Genomic DNA, 10,559 nt, shown 5'->3' on the forward strand with positions numbered 1-10,559 from the left:
ATAAGGGTGTTACAAAGATTAAAGAAAATAAAATTTAAAATATATTGGTTTTGGATTACATAATATTTATGTAAGGTATTGAAAATGGTGTTACAAAGAACGTACGTGAAAAAGAATTCTTATCTAGGAATAGAATTCTATTATATAAATAAGTGATGAAAATTTAAAATATATGAGTTTTGGATTACATAATATTTCTGTAAGGTATTGAAAAGAATGTTATGAATATTAAAGAAAGTAGGTTAAAAAGAATTCTTATTTAGTAATATAATTCTATTATATAAATAATTGTGTTCTATAGTGAATCAATATGAATAGGTATTCAAAAGAGTCGTTTTTATAAGATGATACGTAGAATTATTATTTTATTTTATTTATTTATTTTTGAGAATTTAGTAAGATTATATTTTTGTTAGAATTTGTTCTATATTGTGAAAAAAAAAAAAAAAAAAAAAAATGAGTTCAATGAGAGAACATAAAAGAGAAGTCCAAAGAAATTGCAAGAGAAGCCTAGTAGAAATCGGGGAGAGAAGCCCAGGAGAAAGAACATGATTATTTGAGGGTAGAGTGGTCATTAAAAAATAATTTTAAAACATAATCACCTACTGTTTTATGCTATAAGCCATAAGCAACCTCTCTCCTGGCTTAACGTATCTTAAAATTTTATCAAATGCATTTATTTTAAAAAATCACAATTTAAAACTGAAGTAGGAAATCAAACGAGTTCAAGATAGAGGAGTGTTTAATGGGTTTGATATAAACCCGTTAAAATTGAGTTGGATCAAATTTTTATTATTTACTATTTATTATTATACCAATTTTAGACCGATGTCAAATTTTAATTGTACCACATACCCTATCAAAAGAGAATTCATTCTTATAAGGAAGGAGCCAAGTATTATTCATTTCTAATTAAACTATATTAATACCAAATTTTTCCTTATTTTTTACCAAAAAAAAAAAAAAAAAAAAAAGGTATGATAATAAATTTATTAAAATAAATTTTTGATATATTTTTTAAAACATGATTGTTATAATTATAATAATAATTATTATTATTATTATTTTGAATCAAGCAGATGCCGATGAGTGCTAAACATTATTCCTCTTTAGCTTATTTTTGTCTCCGATGCGGACGTTGAAAGGGTTTATATACTACACGAATCAGTTTGATAGACTATCCCACGACCTGTTTGTAGAAATTCTTCAAAGACTCCCTCTCAAACTCACCAAGATCTGCAAGTACGTTTCGAAACGTTGGTATAGTCTCATCTCCACTCCTCATTTCGTGCCTCCTTTTGCGGTCTTCTACCAGTGCAATGATCGTTCAGTCCAATTAACATCGGAATCGCCCATTTTTCAATCTCGCGGGTTCTCTCTAAACTTCCTTCCCTCTTCAAACCCATCACCATTATCATCGCTTCCAGCAATGGCCTAGTATTATGCTCTGTAACCTTACTTTTTCAGAGGGTTTACTATGTCTGCAACCCACTCACAATGCATTGGGTTCACCTTCCTCCTCCACCCACTTGCCAAGAAATGGTTATCACTGGATTTCGTTGCAAGCCATCTTATTCTTTTGATTCTGCTAGCTGCACCAGTGGCTTCATAGTGGGCGATCAAACCAGGTCCACTTTCCACCAATCTCAAATTGAAGATATTCTCTTCAGACAAACAGAATAGACTGAAACCATCATATCAACCCGGAGACGGAACTTCAGGCAGTGGTTCTGCCTTTCTAGTGCTGTGGTTTGCAATGGAATACTCCATTGGACGTTCCTTTATTGGGGCAAGATTTTCGTGTATGATCCATTCAACAACACTGATCAATTTCGTACCATTAGACATCCCAAGGACACCAAAGCCTTTGGGAATTGCTTAGGAGAGTGCCAAGGACACCTCAGGTTCATTCACTAATATATTGACTATCTCACCATTTGGGAACTTAAGGACTACAATGGGCTTGAATGGTCCTTGGTGCCCAAGGCTGATCTGGACAGCTTGAAATCGGATCATTACTGGATTCATAGGAATAAAAGGTTCTGTCATGTGTCAATTCATTCCATTGAAGAAGTCACTAACGGATGTACTGAGGGATCACAAGGGGTTTTTGCTGAAGATCGAAGTGTCTCAATGTCAAGAGGAGGGAGCAAATACACAAGCTCAAGGCGAGGTGGGTGCCTCCGGGATTAGTTCATTTCTTGTGACTCAAAACCAGTAAACTATGTGGTGAGGAATATCCATGATTCATGAACTTGCAGTCATTCTTGCGTAAGTAATCTCTTTGTGGCCTTTCAGGGTTTGGACAAGAAGTTTTTGTTCTTCAAGCAGTAAATTTGTGTGTGAGTCTGTGGGTCAAACTGAATTGCAGTGTCTGAAATTCAGTTTATTAAATCTACCATGGGTGGCTTGAAGGCGGCAAATATTGAGATTGGATGGCTTGAAGGACAGTTGCTTTTGGCCAAGATGAAGTTGACAAAGGAACAGCTTGCCGTTACAATGGAGAGGATTGAGGAGGTGGCTACACGTTTGAAGGGTGATCATGTGATCACAAAGAAGAATTTTGATGCAATTGAGGATGTGGATGTGAACCAACTTGGTTCTGGGTATCTTTAGTTCAAATCAGTAGCAAGCTCCTTCAGAAAGGATGAAGAACTTCATTTCCCACTGGATGTTTCTGCGGGTAATATGGTTACTGATTTTGGTAATATTGTCAATTTCCCTTTAGAGTTTGTCGGCATCCTGTAATATTGTCAATTTCCCTAAGATTTTGCAGTCATGGATATTCCTCGCCATTGAATTTTGCAGTCAAATGGTCCTGCTTTGGCGTGTTAAGGTTGGCGGTCTTTTATGGTTTGAATGTAATTGACTGTGCAAATAATAACAATATTGCTTCATCTTCTAATGGCTGTACCAACAGGGCAGGGTATCAGCCTCTTATTTCCTAAAGGAAAGTCCGAGGTTCAAGTCTCAGAAGAGACGTGTAGTTGAGTACCAACTAAGAAAACAAAAAAAAATAAAATTAAAAAAAAAAAGAAGAAATCTGAAGGCTGTTAGTTAAATATGAAAAGCTTTTAATTTTTGTGAGTTGCTATCAGAAATGTACATCAGCTTGGTGAAAATATTCTAAATATGAAATACCTGTGATATCCAACCCCGGGCCACCACATCATCATTGTTTTATATATGTAATCCACTAGACATGCTAGTGACTTTCTGACAACATGGCCACCAGTAAAGTATCATCATCAGAACCCTATATCTGTAAATGTTCATTTATACAGTAATACTACTGAAAATGAATTCAGTCGGATGAACAGAGATGTATGCTAACATAAAGGGTTTCTTAAATAATTTTCTCCCTTTTTTTTAATAAATAATTTATGTAGAAATAGAACTTAGAATCTGGATAGTCATTTCCGTTTTTGTACCCGAAATTCTTGAGTTTATTTGGTTTTTTCTGAAATTTATTCTCAAGAACTCTGAAAACATAAAATTGGTTTCAAAGAACTACAAAAGATATATGAAAACATATCATTTTTTAACCGAGATTTCAGAAAATTGTAACAGAAAACTATTCTTAGAACATTGAACCAAACAGGCCCCTTTTCTTTCTTTTTTTTCTTCTTTTCCTTTTTTTATTTTTTTTATTTTATATAGTGCCTTCTTGCTTTTTGTTAAATCAAAATTTTAATCCAAAGTAATGATTTCATTGTTAACTTTTTCTAGTAGCAGTTAGTTGAAAAATGCCTCTATGATTGGTAGTGACAAGAACCATAGTCTATAGAGCCACAACAAATAGTTTTTCCTATCTGAGGGGTTCCCAGGTCTTGTTCTGTCTTTGTATTTACATATTTTGTGCAAATTGGAAATGCGTAGAAAAATTAAAGCTACCAGCAGATTAAGAAGCTAATCAATGTACGTAATTAAAATAAGCCTCCTGACTTAAGCTTACTTTTTTGTAGAGTTTGGTACTCTCTTATTTAATTTTCAAGACTAACAACTTAATCAGAAACTAGAAAATGCAATAAGCCTATATTTCTTTTGAATCTCCCAAACAAGGTAAAGTTCACGATAACCGGCACATTTTAACAAATGAGAACTGTATCTGCAGGCACAAAACCAATCAATGAACTCATTCGAACCAAAAATTGTGATTCAGTACAAGAAAAATGTGCAAAATCATAACGTCTCCATGTAAACTTACATTTTAACACAAGGAGATGCAAGAGAAGGTTGTAAGTCTTGCTTTTTAACCATAAAGCATACATGTTAGAAAGCTTCAGTTTTAGTTTCTCATCAAGCCACCAGGGTTTAGACTGAATGGAAGTTGGAGAAAAAGTTTTAAAGTGGACTCCTCGACTTTGTCATGGATTCCAAAATTAATGGTTTTTACTGGTGCCAAAGCTTGGTGAGATGATCTTAACTAACACTATAAATTGTAACTTCAATTTTATGAAATTAAATTTCACTAATAAATATTACTTGATAAGTTTGATAACATAAATCTTACGATGTGTGATAATCATTCTATGCTTAATTAAATGGTATGATCTTGGTTAAATGCTCTTCTAAATTTTTTCTTTTTTATATTAGGGTATATACTAAGGATCATTTTATCAAATCAAGAGAGTTATGTACTCATGCCCCCAACTGCCTAAAAGTAGGAAGATAGAATAAAAATCATTATAGCAGAGCATGTATTGTAAGTTACAATGGCATCCAATATAGAGATTGAAATGGCATCCTAAGAAAAGGAGTGATGGAGATCAAAGATTCCATATTGGTTGGGGGTAAAATGATTGATGCTTTGATTTTCCAATTTTCTGTTCCAAAGTGCTATGGATTATTTTCTCCTACTTTAGTGTATTATGGCCGACACTTTCCAATGGCTCTACCATTTTGGTACAAGTATGTCCAAAGACAATTGAAAATTACCGTCAACCCTCTTTCTCTTGAATTTGATTAGGGCAAAATCCATTTTGATCATCATATTGTATTGCTCAATCTTTCACAAACTTTACCCATCTCTTCCCTCCTTTGCTTATTGCTAGTTGGTTTCACAAACGAACCATGGAGGCTGTGGGGATCGTTGTCGGGCCGATTATTCAGGTGCTGTTTAACAGGTTGGTCTCTCATGCTGTGTCAGACTATGCCCGTCGAGAGGAAATTGATGGTCAGTTGAAGAAATTGAAGGAAATGTTGCCGGATATTCGTGATGTTCTTGCTGATGCAGAGGGCAAGCAAATGACAGATAAAGGAGTCAAATCGTGGATGGAGGATCTCAGTGACTTTGCTTACCATTTGGATGATCTGCTAGACGAGTTAGATACCAAAGCTTTGCAACTTGAGCCGATCGTGCCAGAATCTAAAGCTAGCAGCAGTACTAGCAAGGTACAAAAGCTCATCCCAACTTGTTGCACTTGCTTTAGTACTCCTCCTAGTGCTGTTAAGCTTGATAGAACTATGATGCCCAAGGTAAAGCAAATCACTGACAGATTAGAAGAGATCGAAACCCAAAAAAGGAGACTGTATTTGATAAAGAATGTTGGAACAGTTCTTGATCCAATATGATGTCCAACACAGTAAGAAAAAGATCAGAAACGGTTTCTTCAGTAGATGAATCTCACATTTATGGCAGAGAAACTGACAAAGAGGCAATTCTTGAATTGTTGTTGAGGGACGAAGCCAATGTTGACAAAGTATCTGTCATTCCCATTGTGGGCATGGGAGATATTGGTAAGACAACTCTCGCTCAACTGGTCTACAATGATGAACGTATACAGGGTCGTTTTGATCTCAAGGCATGGATCTATCTCTCTAATGAATATGATGTTGTTAGAGTGACAAAGACAATTCTTGAGGCAGTCATTTCAAAAACTCCTGACTTGGAGGCTCTGAATATGCGTCAACAAAAACTAAAGGAGAAGTTGTGAGGAAAAAGATTTCTTTTTGTTTTGGATGATGTTTGGAATGAGAATTATGAAGAATGGGATGTCCTATGTCGTCCCTTTGTGCATGGGGCACCTGGGAGCAAAATTATTGTCACAACTCACCTTGGAAAAGTTGCAAAAATTACATCAACTTTGTGTCCATCCATGGCTTACCCTCTAAGCGCATTGTTGACAGATGAATGTCTATCTTTATTTGCTCATCATGCGGTCGGGAGAACAAATTTTGATGCACATCCACATCTCAAAGGAATTGGTGCGGAAATAGTGAATAAATGTAAAGGCTTGCCTTTGGCAGCAAAAACACTTGGAGGCCTCTTGCGCAACGAATCAGGGCAAAGAGAGTGGGAGAATATATTGGATAGCAAAATTTGGGATTTACCCCTACAACAAAGTGATATTCTTCCAGCTCTTAGATTGAGCTATCATCATCTCCCATCTCATTTGAAGCGATGCTTTGCTTACTGCGCGATATTTCCAAAGGAGTATGAGTTTGAGAAAGACGAGCTAGTGTTGTTGTGGATGGGGGTAGGTTTTTTGCCGCTATCTACAGAAAAGAAGCAGATGGAAGATTTTGGTGATGAATATTTTGATGATCAATTATACAGGTCATTTTTTCAGCAATCAAGTGGTAGAAAATCACGGTTTGTGATGCATGGCCCTTTAAATGATCTAGTTCTACATGTTGTTGGGAATATATGCTTTATGTTGGATAAGTTGGAGGGTGATAAGCAATATAAAATTCCTCAACGAGCTCGGCACTTGTCATATATTCGTCAACATTTTGAAGTCATTCAAAAGTTCAGGCCCCTTTGTAAAGGGCAACATTTGCGAAGTTTTCTACCATTGTCAGGCTGGGATAGACAAGGCTACTTGGCAAACAAGGTTTCGCTTGATTTATTCCCAAAGTTACAATGTTTAAGAGTGTTGTCTTTGTCTAGTTATGCGATAACTAAGCTACCAGACTCAATTGGTGATTTGAAACATTTAAGGTATATTAATTTATCTGTAACTTTAATTAGCCAGTTACTTGAATCAGTGAGTAATCTTTGCAATTTACAAACACTGTTATTGCGTAGTTGTCAAAAACTTTGTATGTTGCCCTCAAAAATTGAAAATTTAATTAACCTACGTCATCTTGACATTGTTGATACTGTGCAATTGCGAGAAATGTCCTCAGGGATCAGTAGACTGACGAATTTGCAAACACTGTCAAAGTTCGTTGTGGGCAAACACAACAGGGCAGAACTAAAAGAGTTGAGGAATCTGAGACTTTTACAGGGAAGTATTTCTATTAAAGAGTTGCAAAAATGTAACGGACGTTCGAGATGCAAATGAGGCGAATTTACGGGCTAAGCAAGATATTGAAGATTTAGAGTTGTCATGGAGTAGCAAGTTCAACGATTTTCGAAAAGAAAACCTTGAATTGGATGTGCTTGAGAAGCTACAACCTCACAAAAACTTGAAAAGGCTCACCGTTGAATTCTACGGGGGCACAAATTTTCCAAGTTGGATAGGCGATCCATCACTCTCTGAAATAGTGAAACTTACTCTTGAAGGGTGTAGAAAATGTAGATCTTTACCACCACTTGGGCAACTACCCATACTCAAAGAGCTACAGATTCGAGGCATGCATGGAGTGCAAAACTTGGGGGTTGAATTCTGCGGAGATGATTTTCCTTTGGGACATCCCTTTCCATCATTGGAAAATTTGATATTTGAGGACATGCCCGCATGGGAAGAATGGTCATGTTCTATTGGTGTTGAAGAAGCTGCAAGTCAATTCCCTCGCCTCCGTGTGCTCACAATAGATGGTTGTCCCAACCTAATTAGAGTTTCACTTTTGAGGCTTCCATCTCTTCAAGGATTATATTTGAAAGACTGTCAAGAGTTGTTGTTAAGAAGTATTGTTGATGTGACCTTACTAACTAGCTTGAAAGTTGAGAATATTATAGGGCTATATCAGTTTAAGGAAGCACTGATGCAGTCGTTGGTAGCACTTAAAAGACTTGAGGTCAGAGGATGCAACGAACTTGCGTGTTTTCCAAACACAGGTATCTCACCCACGCTCAAATATCTTCATTGCCGATGGATGGAGGCTGGACCTCATAATGTGGTTCAAGTGATCATTGATAATGCTCCCGTGTGTATGAGTGCGGGATTGCTTCTTGAGGTTTTTCCAAAAATCTTTGGAACTCTTGTGTTGTGCACACACTTAATTTTTCATTAAAAAATATATCTGCAGCAAAGAATAGTGAAGCCAATGAAATTGCTTACAATGAACTGCATTGGATCACAACAATTGCGGGGGATAGCGTTATGATAAAAAAAATTCATTATGAATCGCTCTATGAGATTAGCAATGTTTAATGAGTATGTGAATTTGAGGATGCTGTCGGTTGCCGAAACATGCTTTGCTTCAACCATTGTGATGCTTAAAAAGTTTAAGCAAATCAAGAATCGTATCCAAAAGATGGTAATTAATGACAAGTGATCTTCTTATAGGGAGAGTGATGTTGGAAAAGGTTCATTTGAGAGGGAAAAAATGCTTGATGAAATTTGGTGGGAAGAAATTGATAAAATAATTTATTTCAAAGAGCCTATTTATGACATGCTTAGGATGGCCGTTACAGACGCGGTCACACACCTTACCTTCACTTGGCCTATCACATGAGGAGAAAGTGAAAAGCATAATATATCAGATTCACAAGCGGAAAGATGAGGAATCAACTTTATTGAGGTGGGGAAAGAGTAATACACCAATATTGCTTGGCACACTCTTTGAATCCGAGGCAACCTCTTCATTTTAAACTCTAAAGCTCTAGGCTTCAGATTTTCAAGTTTCTAATATGTTTACGAGTAAATAAATTATTCCTCTCCATTCATTTGTAGGATAATTGTTGGGTTGATGTATGAACTTTCTATGAAACCATTTCGTACTAAAACTTTTCGCTTTGAAGACAGACACATATATTATATAATGGCCCTCAATTTCATCTACAAATTTATATATATTTAGTTAAGTAGGTGTAACAAACTACCCTGAGGAGACCATTGATTTTCTGGATTCCTTGGGGCTTAGGTCCCTGCTTTCTTTGGTTGTATTTGGGATGTGTTCCCCTCTTGAACGCTTTTTATTGAATCTTACTTACTTATCAAAAAATATATATATGACACTTGAAAGCTTCAAGTGACAGTTAGGTTTTTGGCCAAATTTAGTTCAAGAAGTGAAGTTAAGCAACCAATAATCTCGCATAACTCTTATGTTGCGTTTGTGAAGACCGAATCTGTGGCCTTAGAATTGGAATGGGGGGAAATTTAGTTCAGACTTTGAACTAAATATTCTTCAAAATTGTGTTCGTCCTAAATATTAGGACAAAACCACCAATCTAAGAACAACTACCCTTTAGTCCTTGTGATCTTTGTAATAATTAATTAATTAAATTAGAAAGAAAGAAAAAATCCCATACGTAGCTTGAAGAGTTGCAGTGCAAAAAAAGCAGTGGCACAAACAAAAAGTACTACAGAAGAGCAAATTAAAGGGAGGAGAATAGGAAATTAAGGAAACTGCAAATGATATACCAGAGGCTTCATGAGACTCTAGCTATATAGTAAGTAGTATTTCAATCATCAGTGGTATTCCCCTCCACGTACAAGTAAAAGGTGCCAGCCAATACAAAGTTGAAACATTAGGCAAATAGTGAAGCTATCTATAATTTTGAGGGCAGTGGTAATCACAGAAAAGAGGAAAGTAAAACGCAACAAAAGCACATGAAAATAATAATTAACAACAAAACTAATATGAACAATCAAAAACTGGAATTAGTACGAGAAAGAGATTGAATCCAAAAATAGCACTTACACTGCAATTGTGTTGATTAAGGAAACTGCATCGACGTCGTAACTTGACTTAGACGGATGAGAGGCAACAAAATCAACCTCTTGTTCTTCACCTTCACCCGAAGTAGAAGGCTTGGAATCAACCTCTTGTTCTTCACCTTCACCCGAAGTAGAAGGCTTGGGCACCACCTTAGTCGACACAGTAAACTTTAAGCAAGTAATGACGAATGCATCCCCATCCCCACCTTTCGATCCTTTTATTGAATAATTTTCTTCCCATAACAGACACAACTGGTGGCCGCTTAGATGGAGCAAAATAGCTTTTGGATACCTACCATAAGGGTGAGGTGTGGGAAGGAAATCATTAGGTTTATTGACATCGAAACAGAGAATGGTGCCCGCTGCGACCTTGGAAGCTTTAAAGCGCTCTATATCCCAACATGTGAAGTTGTCATAGGAAAACAAGATGTCATCAACAATAACAAGAGTTTGGCACCGATAGGGACCGAAGTCATTTGCATAGAGATTCCATGATTGATTACAGTAATCGTATTTAAATAGCCTCTGTATTTTGTCGGAAGCAACCATTCGCACAAAAAACCCACTACTTCCAATCTGATACGCATCTGTATAATGCTCTCTCAGTATCGGGCATGCCAGGCAAATATGGATGCCACTTGGCGTCCTTTTCGCAGGGATCAAAAAATTCGATATAATTATTTTGATGAATAGGAGACGGACCATCAATCCCTCGTAGAGTAAAACCCC

General features: G+C 36.4%; 1 pseudogene; it reads left to right on the forward strand.

The window, feature by feature from the left end:
- Positions 1-4,794: 4,794 nt before the first annotated feature.
- Positions 4,795-8,321, forward strand: LOC132280957 (putative disease resistance RPP13-like protein 1; annotated as a pseudogene).
- Positions 8,322-10,559: the final 2,238 nt, after the last annotated feature.

Source organism: Cornus florida, unplaced genomic scaffold, assembly GCF_030987335.1.
Source record: "Cornus florida cultivar Cherokee Brave unplaced genomic scaffold, ASM3098733v1 CherokeeBrave_3.0.0_Hap2_Chr11, whole genome shotgun sequence".
NCBI lineage: Eukaryota > Viridiplantae > Streptophyta > Magnoliopsida > Cornales > Cornaceae > Cornus > Cornus florida.